Source organism: Ascaphus truei, chromosome 3 (assembly GCF_040206685.1).
Source record: "Ascaphus truei isolate aAscTru1 chromosome 3, aAscTru1.hap1, whole genome shotgun sequence".
Taxonomy (NCBI): Eukaryota; Metazoa; Chordata; class Amphibia; order Anura; family Ascaphidae; genus Ascaphus; species Ascaphus truei.
Genome location: NC_134485.1, coordinates 232,257,052 through 232,271,912, shown reverse-complemented (window position 1 = coordinate 232,271,912; position 14,861 = coordinate 232,257,052).

Here is a 14,861-nt window from a genome sequence, read left to right as displayed (position 1 = left end):
AAAATTCTTTCGGGAGGTAGGATAGGTTCCAAAGTTGCCTCAGGCCTGTCTTCCGAGGAGTATTGTCTGGACAACGCATCTGCCTTCACGTTCTTCGTTCCAGGGATGTAGGATAGGTGAAATTTGAAGCGAGAGAAGAAGAGTGCCCAGCGAGCTTGTCGAGGACAGAGGCGACGTGCTCCTTCAATATACAGTAAATTTTTGTGGTCCGTTAAGATAGAAAATGGCTCCCTTGACCTTTCCAACAGATGTATCCACTCTTGTAGTGCCATTTTAACGGCCAATAACTCTCTGCTGCCGACGTCGTAATTCCTCTCGGCGGAGGAGAATTTCTTGGAGATATACGCACAAGGGTGAAGTTTATCCTGGGGCAAGAACCTCTGTGATAGTACTGCACCGACACACTTTATTCGAGCAAATACCCAGTATGTACCTGGCAGATACCTGGAATGCGCCGCTCCTCACCTCTGACAAGCCCCGTTGCGTTTGCCTTCCCAGCCTGGGTTCATGCCTGGCTGACGGGCGGCTGATCTGTTAAATGATAATGATTAGGATTTAATAGGCTGCAATGCTTCGCGTGTCTACCAGATGGCATAAATTCATGAATTGTAATGCAGTATATATATATATACTGTGCAGTATTGCAGCCAGCGGGAATAAAATGCTTCAATCCCTGCCTGGAAAATACCTCAATGCACTCGGGCAGAAAACAGTCACAAACCTCAATACCCGAATTCGTGGGACTAGCCGAGCTCGAATAAAGTGTGTCGCCAGTGTACAGCCACTGCACCGCAGTCCGATGCGTCAACTTCTATTACAAAGGGAAGATCCGAATTGGGGTGGCGCAGGATCGGTGCCGTGACGAATGCCTCTTTTTTTTTCCACAAAAAGGTTTTTATTGTTGGACAACAGTACATTGCATACAGTGTCTACCAACCCAATGTCATTTTTTAATGTACCAACATCCAACTTTTCTTATTTCCACCTTCCTCCGGTCTTACAAGGACAAACTGGGTAGACCAACTCACATATCAACCACGTCACACAGACATACAAAAGGAAAGGTGGGGGAGGGGGGGGGGGCGCTCAGTGTCTTCTGCCTGTTCACCGTCTCACCTCTTTCTGTCCTATTTAGGAGCAGCTCTCAACTACGAGAATTCCATGGATGTCGTCCCTACCTGTACCCCTATTGTGCGCCGGCCGTACTGGCACATCGTAGGAGAATGCATTTAGGTGTATTATGGCATGATGGTGGTGGCACTCACCCCTGGGATATCGGAGTGGTCTAGCCACTTGGTCCAGATTTTTAGGAAATTTGTGCCGGTGTCGTTGACCAGACTTGTCAACTGCTCCATCCGGCAAATATACCAAATTCTGTTTCGGATTTTCGGAATGGTGGGTAAGTCTGGGAGCTTCCACAAGGCTGCGAGTTCACACCGCATGGCTGTTGCAAAATGTGCAATCAATTTTTGAGCCGGTCTGCCTATTCCCCGAGTGTGCCTGCCCAGCAGGAACAGCCAAGGGTCCAGGGGGAACGACTGTCCGAGAATACTCGTTAGCCAATCTTGGATTTCCTCCCACAAAGGAGCCACTTTGGGGCAACCCCACAGCATGTGAAGCAAGTCTGCCTGCTCCCCACATTGTTTTGGGCACAATGGAGGGTAACCTTTGACAAACTTTGCTAATCGTGTGGGGGTGAGGTACCACCTCATTAGGACTTTATATGCATTCTCCTTCAAGGTGGTGCATATGGAGCTTTTCGCTGCTGCCAGTACTATAGTGGACCAGTCCTTGTCTTCTAATGTCTCCCCTAAGTCCGTTTCCCATCTGGTTCTGTATGCCAATTTAATGTCTACGTCTCGACCAGGACAGACCACCTCCCCGTAAATCTGAGAAGTGAGTCCCGTAGTGTCCGTGCCTCTGGAACACAGCTGCTCGAAATTTGTATGTTTAGGGCGTTTGGGGATTTTAGCGTAAAATGCTCGCACCTGGAGATATCTAAAAAATTCGGAGTGGGGCATCTCTGTTTCTGCTCGGATTTGTTCGAATGATTTAATATTTTGGTGTCTCTCCAGGTGTAATAATCTAGTGATACCTTTTGCTTTCCAGACTGCAAGGTTCTTGCGTAACAGACCCGGAGCGAAATCGGGGTTCCCCATAATCGGGGTCATAAGTGTGTGCTGGGTTGTCAGTGCACACTTGTGTTTGGTGTTCTCCCAGGTTGCCAACGAGCTATTCACTGCGGCCAGCGGCTCACTCACTGTCAGATATGTCTTTTTGGGTAGCCAAATTAGATCTTGTATCTCTACAGGGTCACAGCATGCTTTTTCCAGCTCCACCCATCTGCGTAGGCTTGGGTGCATGTGCCACTGAATAATTTGGGTTAATTGCGCCGCTTTGAAATATGATATCAAGCAAGGTACCCCTAATCCTCCTCTAACTGTTGGCCTCGTAAGAATGCTACTTTTTATTCTTGGTTTTTTATTACCCCAGACAAATTTCACGATAGAGGACTGCAAGCGGAGGATGTCATCTCTGATCACTTGTATCGGGAGGGTCTGAAACAGATACAAGATTCGGGGTAGGAGATTCATCTTAAGGCATTGGATCCTGCCGATCCACGAGATTGTGTGGCCTGACCAGATCCGAAGATCCTCCCTTAAAGTCCTAATTAGTCTGGGGTAATTGGCTTTGTATAGGGCTGAATATTCTTTGGTGATATAGATACCTAGATATTTAATGGAGGATGCTTGCCATTTGAACTTAAAATTCAGTTCTATTAATTTTTCGGTGACCTTTGGCAGGTTGATGTTTAATGCTTCTGATTTTGTCTGATTGATTTTGAACCCCGATATCTTATTAAATTCATCTAGCAAGCTGAAGACATTTGGCAGGGAGGTAAGGGATTTGGACAACATTAGTATAATGTCATCTGCATACAGGGCCACTTTGTGTGACTGATCTTTTATCTGTATACCTGTTATATCTGGAGAGTTGCGGATATGTGCCGCTAAGGGTTCTATACATAATGCAAAAATAAGTGGGGACAGGGGGCATCCCTGCCTGGTGCCGCTCTTTATTGGAAAGTCTGCCGAGGGGAAGCCCTGGTGTCTGACCTTCGCCCTTGGTTCCTTATAGAGAGCCAGAATAGCGCCCAACATTCTCCCCCCTATGCCAAACACTCGCAGTGTCTCTGTAAGGTAGGGCCAATCAATACGGTCGAAGGCCTTTTCAGCGTCTAAACTCAATGTCATAGACGGGATGTGTTTTTTCTGTGCCAAATCAATTAAATCTATTATCCGTCTGGTATTGTCCATAGCTTGCCTGCCGCATATAAATCCTACTTGATCGGGGTGGACCAGCTTCGGCATGACCGAATTCAGACGGTTGGCTAATAGTTTGGAGAAGATTTTCGTGTCTGAATTGATAAAAGATATTGGCCGATAACTTTTACAGTCTGCTGGGTCCTTACCTGGTTTGGGGATCACTGTTATAGACGCCTGGAGCATTTGGCTAGGAATAGGGGCACCATCCAAAAATGAATTGAATAATTGGGCCAGGTGAGGTACTAAGGTTTTTCTAAATTTTTTATAGTACAAGTTGGAGAAGCCATCCGGGCCCGGGGCTTTGGCTGGCTTTAGTGCTTTTATTACCTCTGAAATCTCCTCACCTGAGAAGTCTGCCTGCAATGCCTCCCTTTCCAATCTGCCCAGTCTGGGTAGTTTTGCCTCAGTCAGAAACGTCCTCAGCTGCCTATGAGTGTTCTCACAATGGGAGACCTTCGCCCCGTCATACAGGGTCTCATAGTACTGTTTGAATTCCTCTACAATTAGTTTAGGATCAGAAGTAAGGTCACCGTTCTTGGTACGAATGGACTGAATATGGAAGTTACGGTTACAATTTTTGAGTTTATTGGCAAGTGGGGTATCTGGCTTGTTCGCTTTCTCAAAGAATTGTCGCCTAGACCAGGTCAGCTCCTTTTCAGCTCGGGAGGACATCAACAGATGCAATTTCGTTTTTGTGTCACGCCAGGCCTGTAAGGTCTGCGCTTGTTTGGTAGTTTTGTGTAGGGCGGATAGGGCTGATAGTTCGGATTGGAGGATCAGAATTTTCTTTTCCCTTGCTTTTTTCCGCCTACTAGCTATCCCCATGAGTTCTCCGCGGAGAGTTGCCTTATGGGCCTCCCATAGGATGGATTGGGATGTCACGCTACCGACATTCTCCTCAAAATAGACCCTGATTTTATCCCTTATTTCTGTTTCAATTTCAGGGATTTTTAGCAAGCATTCATTAAGCTTCCATGTCGCTCCTGGTCTGTCCAGTCTGAAGTCTGTGCACCGCAGCTCAATTGGCGCATGATCTGACCATGAAATATCATGGATGCCCGTATGGGAGATCTGCGGAACCATTCTGTTAGACACAAAGAGGTAGTCTATCCTGCTGTATCTGTCATGGGGGTGCGAGTAGAACGTGTACTCTTTTGTTCCTGGGTGTTGTTCCCGCCATATATCTACCAGCCTATTTATTTTAAGGCCTTGGTTCCAGATTGCTCTACTTTGTGTATGTATCGGTGCTTTGGGTGTGCACCTGTCGGCCTTGGGATCTAATGTCAGGTTGAAATCGCCCCCTAAAACTATACCGCCTTGTGCCACTCTATGTAGGATGGTGAAGAATTTCGTGAAGAAAGTATCTGCTCCCTCGTTGGGAGCGTATACGTTAGCAATTGTGAGGGGCTGTCCTCCCATCTCACCTACTAATATCAGGAAGCGCCCATTTTTATCCTTTTTTGTTAGCGTGATATTGAATGCCAGGCGATTATGTAATAGGGTTGCTACCCCTCTTTTTTTTACGTTTGCTGTTGCGGAGAGCCACGTTCTGTATCTGCTATCTAGGAACTTGGGGGAACTGGTCTTTGAGAAGTGGGTCTCTTGGAGTAGTATTATGTCGGGGTCTTGCCTCCGATAGTCTGCGAATGCCAGTTTTCTTTTCAGGGGGCTATTAAAACCTTTTGTGTTGTGTGATAAGATTGTAAAATCCTTACCCATTGGTGTTTTCAATAGGAAATGCTGCTTTACCTCTTTCTAGTGGGGGCATGGACTTCCTCAGAGTATGATCTTGTGAACTGCTTTGTATACTGCTTATCTGCGCAGGGGAGAAACACTGGGGTAAACACAATGGGAACATTGGGGAGACAACAAATAAACTTTGATAACTTTCGGTGACCTCAGAGGACCGAAATCCCCTGGGCACCTGAACTGCCCCACGTGGGGTTCCGGTTCGGGCGGACCCACCTCCGACCACGCGAAGTTGAGCCTTACCCGTGTTCCCCGGCCCACCGGGGTCTTGCATGAATCGCCTGGGGTCCATCCCCCAGGTATCCATGAGGAGACTCATGGCGACGGCAAGAAGGAGGCCACCCCCCCACCCCCCATCAGATCTTAACCAAACTTATGGTAACTCATTATAGTCATTGTGAACGACTGACGTCTTCAGGACTGCAAGCTGATTTGATGTATATATATACCCTGTCTATGTGGGGGGCTTTACCCGTTACGTAGCTTTTATGTGGCATGTGATGTCCCCATGCCCTGTGACCACTATCTATCCCACGGTGTTTTATGGCCTTTTTGGCATGCTAGCTCTCTCCGGGCCCGAGCCCCTTCCTTACCGGCCCCTCCTTTTGGATCATACGACTAAGTGACCCTGCTCCCCTTTAATTAGCGGTGTTCACTGGGGTGTTCCTCCTTCCCCCTACTTCCCTCGACATATCCTATCCCCTTGTCTAGGCTATGAGTGGGTAATGGCCTTGTCCATCGGGGGGGGGGGGTCTGCATGCGGGGCCGGGGTGTCTTCCGGCGGGGAGTCTGCGGCCGGTGGGTCTGCGGGCAGGGCGACACTGCTCAGTTGTCCATGGGGCTGTGTCGTGTTGTTTGTATACTGCCGCGGGTCTCTGGTGTCTCTGGTCTCGGGGCTGTTCCGGCGCCGTCTCATGACGTAGCTCCTTTCCCCCCACTGATGCGCCTCTACCAAGATGGCCGCACGGCCATATCCGGTGACGTCCTTCCGGTCCTGGCTCAGTCACCGTCGGACGCCAACGGAAGTGGATGTCTTCCCGCGCTGGGCTCTTCTTCTTCCGGCCGTGCAGGTTGTTTTTGTCTCGCCACGAGGCGCGATGCCTCCATCTTTCCTAGGTGCGTGTCACGCTTCTCTTCCGGGTTGCGAGGCAGCCATTATCGCCGGAATCTCTGGTAAGTCTTTTCTTTTTCTTTTGCAGGCTTAGGTCTGCACCCGTGGAATAGGGTCTGTGTATCCCGCCTTAGATAGGTGTAGTTGGGGTATCACTTATGCCTGGTAACAAAACATTTTATTGGAGCTGAGCATTCTTTGTTATTTATTTGCTGTTTCACTCCTTCTCCGGATCACTGGCGGCTCTAGTCTTCCGGGATGTGCCGGCCTGCTGCCACTCGTTGTCCGGCTCTCTCTCCGCCCGGGGGCTCCTGGGTTCTCCGGTCGTAATTCCCAGCCTACGCAGGAATTCCTCCCCCTCCTCCAGGTTTTTCATTGAGGTGGCCTTTCCGTTCCTGATGACTAGTAAGCCGAACGGAAAGGTCCACCTGTATCGGATGGCTTTGTCTCTGAGGAGGCGGGTTATAGGCTGTAGCTTCAGGCGTCTGGCCAGAGTCAAGGGGGACAGATCCTGATAAAGTTGTAGTGAGATGCCCTCGAATTTACAGGCTTCCTCTCCCCGGGCTTTCGTGAAAACTGCCTGCCGGGTGCGGTAATAGTGTAACCTGGCGATCACATCCCTGGGTTGCGCATTTGCCAGCGGTTTGCTCCGTAGGGCCCTGTGACATCGATCCAGCATTAGTTCAGCTGCTGGAGTGTCAGGGAGCAAACTCGTCATCCATCTTGTGAGGAAATCTTCGATCTCTGTTATTTCCTCTGGTATGCCTCGGATGCGAATATTGCTCCGCCGGTCCCGATTTTCAGCATCCTCCTGTCTCTCGGCCAGCTCCGTGATCTGATTTTGTAGGTATGCAGCACGTTTTTCTGATTTTTTAATCGTGGAGGAGACCGCCACCATCTTGTCTTCCAGGGCCCCAGTTCTTGTTCCCAGGCCCTGTACCTCCTGACGGAGTTCTTGGATTTCGGCTCTAAACAACGACTTCATGTCGTTGTACAGCCGGTCGAAATCGCACCGCCGCACTGGCCGTTGCTCTGGTGTCTCCTCCCGGTCCTCCTCTCGTTCCGATCCCGATCCTGGTGCCGAGCCGGGCGCCATTTCTGCCCTCCCATCTCTAGATGAGGATCTACTCAAATACCTCCGCAGATCCCCTGTGTTCTTTTTTTTGGTTGATGGTAGGTCCATCGCGGTGTATTCTGTCGTCGGAACACTGGCTTTTTCTGTAAATTTTGTAGTTTTGGTTAGCTTTATTTGAAAAAATGCTTTGGCGGGGGTGGGAGCTATACGATTAGGCAACCGTTCCCCTCACCATCGCGCATGCGCCTCGACGAATGCCTCTTTAAGGGCCTGGAAGGCGGAGATAGCTTCGGCGGACCAGGCAGAAGGGTCAGCCCCTTTTCTAGTCAACGCCGTGATGGGGGCCACTAGGGTGGAGAAATTACGAATGAACTTCCGATAGTAGTTCGCAAATCCTAAAAAGCGCTGGATAGCCTTGAGAGTTTCTGGTCTAGGCCATTCCGTAACTGCCTGGAGTTTACCTGGATCCATCAAAAGCCTTCGTCTGAAATAATGTAGCCCAGAAATTGGGTAGAGCGTTGATGGAAGGTACACTTCTCTAGTTTGGCGTACAGGTGATGTTTGAGTAGACGTGAGAGGACATACGAGGTGTGATGAATGTGATCCTGGAGATTTTTGGAGAAGATCAAAATGTCATCTAAATAGACAATAACAAAGCTGTTGAGCACTTAACAAAATACGTCATTAATAAACTCCTGAAAGACGGCCGGGGCGTTACATAAACCAAAAGGCATGACGAGGTACTCATAATGCCACAGCGGGTGTTGAAGGCCGTCTTCCACTCGTCGCCCTGCCTGATGCAGACCAAGTTGTAAGCCTCACGGAGATCCAATTTGGAAAATATCTTAGCCCCATGCAGTTTATCGAAGAGTTCTGTGATCAAGGGGAGAGGATAGCGGTTCTTGATGGTGATACCGTTCAAGCCCCGGTAATCAATACATGGCCTCAGAGTACCATCCTTTTTCTTCACGAAGAAGAACCCTGCTTCCGCCGGGGAACTTGAGGGCCGTATGAATCCTTTCTCAAGATTCTCCTTTATGTAGTCTTCCATGGCTTGAGACTCAGGTATCGACAATGGGTAAGTCTTGGACTTGGACATGGTGTATCCTGGGACCAAATCGATGGGGCAATCGTAGGACCGATGAGGAGGCAATTGTTCTGAGCGGACCTTGTTAAAGACCTCGCGGAAAGGGTGGTACACGGGGGGAAGAATGGAAGCCTGAGTTATTGTGTTAGCCAAGAGTTTGGGAGACTTCCCTGACGTCGGTTTCCAGGTGATGGGGGTAGGTGAGACCCAGTCAATTGGAGGGTTGTTCTTCTGCAACTAAGGTAAGCCAAGGGTTGGATGGCCGGGATGGCGTCAAGGACCAGGGTCTCGCTGTGGGAGTAGGTAGATAGGAGGAGAGGTACGGTCTGCAGCGAGATAAAGGCTGGAGATAGCGTACGTACGTCAATCCCAACCAAGGCAATAGGTTGGGCCTTATTCACCAAAGGTATCCGGTTCTGTTTGGCGAAATCAAGGTCTACAAAGTTTCCTCCAGTACTGGAGTCGATAAAGGCAGCAGTAGATGTGCGAAACTCAGCGCCTGCGAGAGAAATAGGAATCGTAAGTTTCTTAGGCAGTGCCTCCTTGGGGAGTGGACGAGAAGAGATAACACCCAGTGAGAGCCCCTCCATACTCACTGAGTGTTCCCATTTCCCGGACCTTTAAGGGCATGCACGGACCAGATGTTCATGGTAGAAACAGAGACCGCCGGCGTAGCGGTGTTGTCGTAGTGGATTCCGGATCTGTTGCACCCTTAATTGCATTGGGTCGGGAGGCTCCAGTGCCAGCTGCTGCGAAGGAGGCGGTCTAGGAACCAGAGGAGAGGTGGGGAAGGGTGCTTGGAAGGTTAGTGGCCAGGCATGCTGACGCTCCGAGCGTTGTACTTGGATGCGTTGATCAATGCGTATGGCCAAGTCGATGAGCGCCTCCAATTGGTCTGGCCTGGGTTGCCGAGCAAGCGGAGATGAGTGGCTCTTGTCCCCAGTTCGTCTCGGTGGCGAGCGTGCGAAATTCCACCGCATACTGTGTCACCGATCTTCGCCCCTGAGTTATGTGGAGGAGGGAAACAGACGCCATCTCCCGGTGTGCAGGGGAATTAAAGACTTGTCGGAACTCACCCTTGAAGGCTAGGTAGTCTTGTGTCAGGTCCGGGCGCAACTCCCAGACTGGCGAGGCCCATGCCAGCGCACTGCCCGTCAGTAGGTTGACACGTAGACTACCTTCTTCCGGCCAGTGTCGTACTGAAGGGGTGCCATTTCAAATTGAACCTCGCACTGGTTAAGGAAACCTCTGCAATCCTGCGGGTCGCCGGCGTATGGCTTGGGAGGCGGTATCTTCACGTCCTGACTGCTGGGTCTGACTGGTTCTGCAGCCTGACTGCTGGGTCTGACTGGTTCTGTGGAGGAGAAAGAGGAACAGGTGCTTCCGGTACTTAAGCAGAAAGTTTGGCCATTTGGCGTGTTAGCGCCACAATCTGATCGGCCATGGCCTGGTTTTGCTGTATCAGCGTAGAGATTGCTTGCCTCAGTTCGGCCTGGTCTGCGTCTTGTGGGCTCGTCATAATGTTACGCCGGAGTAGCCCGCAGACCAGACCTGTCCCTAGAACTGAGGTGGCAGGTATGAATACACACACCGACAGAGCGAGGGACGTGTCCGGGTTGTGGTATTAGATGGTGCCAGGCCAGATGGGGAGTATTGCGTGAATACTTGCCGGTACCGTTTTTTCCAGAAGTATGGTCGTTGCCGTTGCCGAGATCAGGGGTAGGAGAAGTATGGAAGGATCGAGGTGAGAGCCGTGGTCCAAGGGAGTCAGAAGGTACGTAAACAGGAACAATCCGAAGTCGAGAGCCAAAGGGGGTAGTCTGCAAAGCCACGTCAAAACCGAGAGAATCAAAGAACAGGCACTGTGAAACACCCATACAAAAACTATGACGAGCGAGGAAGCACAGGACAGAGAGGGTATATAAAGCTGGAACAGCCAACCAGGAGAGCGGGCGTGCCTGGAGGAGCCCAGAGAGCTTCAGCGCATTGGATGCTGTTCTTAGAGCCCAGGTGACACTCAGCAAGATACAGGTATAGAAGGGGTGAAGGCGGTCACAGCAAAAGAAGTCCAGCCCAGGAACAAGTGAAATTAAAATCAGCTTTAATACTACATGCTGTACATCACAGAAGGGGCACTCTGACGCGTTTCGTCCTTCTCCAGAACTTTATCAAAGAGTATACTCTTTGATAAAGTTCTGGAGAAGGACGAAACGCGTCAGAGTGCCCCTTCTGTGATGTACAGCATGTAGTATTAAAGCTGATTTTAATTTCACTTGTTCCTGGGCTGGACTTCTTTTGCTGTGACCGCCTTCACCCCTTCTATACCTGTATCTGCTATGGCTGGCGCACGCAGGCATTCACCACGGACTCCTAAGAAGGACTGACGTCATCCCCCCCTCCACACGTGTGGACGCGCTGGAGCGCATCATCAGCTGAGAGGCAACACCGCTCCTCCTCACTGCAGGAAACGGCGTGCACGGACGAGCAGGCAGCGGTCCCCCTACGCAGACATCGCGTCGGCGGTTACCTAAGAAGGAAGACGCTGCAGCCATCCGTATCACGGGGAAAGCCAAGACAGAGGAAAATCTTCAGCAGTGCGGAACAGCTCACCGCAACCGCACGCAGGATACCGAAGACACCGGGCAGGGTAAGGGCAGCAGCTAGTGGCCTCAGGAGGTTCAAGAGTGAGGTGTCCCTGGACACTTCATTTCCTGCACCCGGCCACTATCGGCACAACGGGCCCCCCGCCCTGGGTGAGTCAAAAATTTATAATCTGAAGATTTCATTGTGTCCTAATGGTGAATTGCCACATACTTTTAGTGGATTGAGTTTCTTTCTTTACACTTAATATACTTGACTTTGGCAGCATCAGTTATTTTGGGTTCACTCCCATATTTTTTAGTGACACTCAGCAAGAGCCAGATTGTAACCATGCGGTGTTTGGGGGCGGAGCCTGAGCGGGGATAAGTTCAGGGGCTGTTGTGTGTGCACTGTAAGTCCGACGTGCACTGTAAGTCCGACATGTGTAAGGAATCCACTACTGGCTTTGACTATAGCCTTGCCGACCTATGCAGTTGCAAGCTTCCTCTGGCAATCAATGACACAGGTGCTGCCTCTCATTGCAGCTTCTGCCCTGTGGAGGAATACTCACACACCCTCCTCCTGTGATTGGATCTCCGCCCTTTATATCCTGGGCATTGGCACTGAACCAGTGCCGAGCATAACTCCTACCTTGGATGTTACCGTCTCTGCCACAAACCGTCCAGGCCTCTCTCCTAGTGTTCTAACCTTCCTAGTTCCTGAGTATCCAGAGGCCTGTTCCGTCTCCTGTGCTGAAGCTTGTTAGCCAGCACTGGTAACTGCTGCATTCACTCCTAGCAGTGGTTACCCTTAATTTCCTGCGGCCTGCTGCTATCTCCATGCAGTGGCCTGCCTTGGACTTCTGCGCTGAAGCGTTGGTTTCCCCGACGCTGCCCTGTGGTGTACTTCGGCCAGCCTGCTGTCTCCCCCTGCTGAGACTGGCGTCATGGGCCGAGGCCACTCCTCGCGCAGAGGCCACTCCCGCGCTCACACTCCTAAGCTGAAGCGGGGAACTCCTGTCTGCCTGTTGCCGATTCCTTGCTACAACTACGACCACCCAGATGTCTTCTATCCTGACCCTGCTTCTGCCATCGATTGTCCTGTCTTCTCCTACCCCGACTTTGGCTTCAATAACGACGATGCTGCCTTCTCCAATCCTGACCCTGCGATGTACGACTACGAACTGCGCACTCCGGATCAGTTTGCGCGGACTTAGGTCGGTGATTATATAACCCCACCTCAGCCCCGCGGTCCGGTCCCGGTTTGTGGCGAGCATCGGCGTAACAGTATTCTCGGCCCGTCAAAAACGGACCGCGCCGTGGCGGGAGTTGGCAATTTTACAACTGAACTTATGTCCCGGCCTGCGTACCAGTCCCACTCTGAAGGCCAGTATCTGTGTGAAATACTACCCCTGATTGAAGAGCTGTTGATTTATGAAGGTTTAACCCCTTTGCAAAGACAATGCCGTTGTGATCTCTTTATTAAGGCTTGCTGCATCCAGAACTTAAAACAGTCTCTAGCCGACTGTATTCGCTCCCCTGATTCCCCTCTAACCTGGGATAATGTGTACCCTATGGAACTGGCCGACGCCCAAGAGGCACTCTATGCCCTGGCCTTATCACTGGACATTCATCTAGTACAGCAGGGCGCCCTCCTCATGTTGGCTCAGTCTCAAGATACACTCCATGTACTTTCCTTAACACTTGACATTTGCATAAAAGAACAGGATCCCCTCCTTGCCAGCTGCTGCTTGGCAGATCCCCTATGCTGCCAGTCCTGTTGCTAAACCTGTGGGGGTACCTCCCTCTCCTAAGAATGGTCAACCCATCTCTCTGTCGCTGCCCACTAAGGAAGAAGCTGCCACTCTCCCTAATCCTGAATTAACCTCCCTGGGTCCTGTCCCCGAAGTTATTCCGGTCTTAACCCCTGCTAGTCAGGCCTATGAGTCCCCCACTGTAAATCCCTGCATTCCCCAGGTCAGTGTGTCTTCCCTAGCACCAGAGAATGAATCCTGTTTGCCCTCTTTTTCTAACCAAAAATTTCTAAGCTCTGTTCCCGAGGTTTTTTCTGTTTTAACCCCTGCTAGTCTGCTCTGTGAGGTCCCCACTGCTAACCCTAGTATTCCGCAGTCTAATGTTAGGTCACTAGGGCAAGAAGCAGAACCCCCTATGACCCCACTCTCGGAGACTAGCTTCTATTTCTCTGATTCTCAGGTATAGAGTAATTTAACCCTTGAGGTTTTTCCTATGTTAACCCCTGCAGGTCAGCCCTATGAACCTCCCTTGGTAAATCCCTGTAGTCCGTCAGTCAAGGACACCTCCCTAGCTTCAGAGGATGAACCCCTTATGTCCCCTGACTCGGCTAAAATTCTCGGGGCTACGCCCCCTGAACTTTCGGCAATAATACTGGCTCCAGTTAAAAGTATTCTGGAGCCGTTTGTTTCCCTAAGCCTGTTCGCAGAATCCCTACTCCTAGGTACTTCGCTGACCCCGTCTGTCACTCAGAGAGCTGTAACCCCTGCTTCTGAGCATAGACCCCTTTTTGTGGAATCTGTTGTCGTTTCTGATGTCCCAGACACTCTTTCCCAAATACCCACTTCAGAGACCAGCACAGTCGTGGTTGCCCCACTTGCACTGTCTGTGTTCTCCTCTTCTCAAATCCTAGGGTTTAAAGTGAACAGTACATATTATGTCCCTTTCCAAGTGACCCCTTCTGAGATCAGCGTATCTGCTGTTGCTCCCTTAGTACAATTACAGTCAGGGCCCTCCTTTTTGAAGGATCCGTTTTTCAAGTTTGAAACTCCCTTTAGCCCTGATTTTGTAAACCTGCAGTTTCTTCTCACTGTAGTTAAAAGTTCTCCAGCAGCCGCTGAGTTAAGCTCTGCCGCTGCCAAATCTTCTGTTGTAGAAGCAACCATCTCTAGCTTACTTCTGTTTTTCCTATCTGTTATGCCTGTTTCCTATGCTTTTCCTCCTCTGTCTCTGTGTGTTGCTTTTCCTGTCTTTGACTCTAAGTCTGTCTCCTTGGAACCGGTAACAGCTATTAGCTCCCCTTCTACGGTCCCTCAGGCTATCACATCAGAGATCAGCTTATCTGTCCATGATCCCTTACTTCGCTCTGAGTCCCTTGGCTTCTCTCTGGCTCCAGAGGTAGAGCCTGACGGTCTGCCCTCCACCTCTGCGGTAGTCTGTGACATGCCTATCACCTTTACTAAAATTTCTGTTTTGCAAGGTATTTCTCCTATTAAGTCTGTGATACCTGCAATTCCTTTAAATGGTTCCAAGACCCCTGTCACTGAGTTTCTCATGGAGTCTGATGCCCTCACTAGGGATTCTCAGGGATCCAATTCTGAAACAAGTGCAATGTTATCTGATTTCATTACAGTAGCTAGTTCAATTCCTGCTGGTTCTCAATCACCCACTTTAGTGACAAGCAAGATGTCCCTTGTTTCTATTGGAGAGTCTACCCCAGTTTCTTTCACGGATCATGCCACAGCCTCCGGGATGATTAAAAATGACTTTAAGTCTGGGATGCCCACTCCTTTAATATTACTGTTTCACGCTGATTCGCCTACAGTATTCAAGGTATCCACTACTGACTGTATGTCTACTACTACGAACTCAGGGGTATCGCAATTGGAACTTTCAGTAATACCCGCTGTGTCCCTTTTTTCAAAAAACCCCGTCTTGAAGATGGACTTATATTTCCCTATGTCTTCCACAATACTTGGGGTACTTGCTATTGACTGTCCTGTCCCAAAACTAGGGTTACCTCTCAAGAAGGTGCCTGGAGCTACCGATGTTAAGAACCCTATGTTTAAAACAGTAATATTTAGCATTGCTTCTCCCACAGTATCATGCGAGACCTGGGTACCTGGGACCTCCACTCCTAAGCCAAGCTCTAGTTCTCTATTTTATTTCTCTGTGTTGGAGG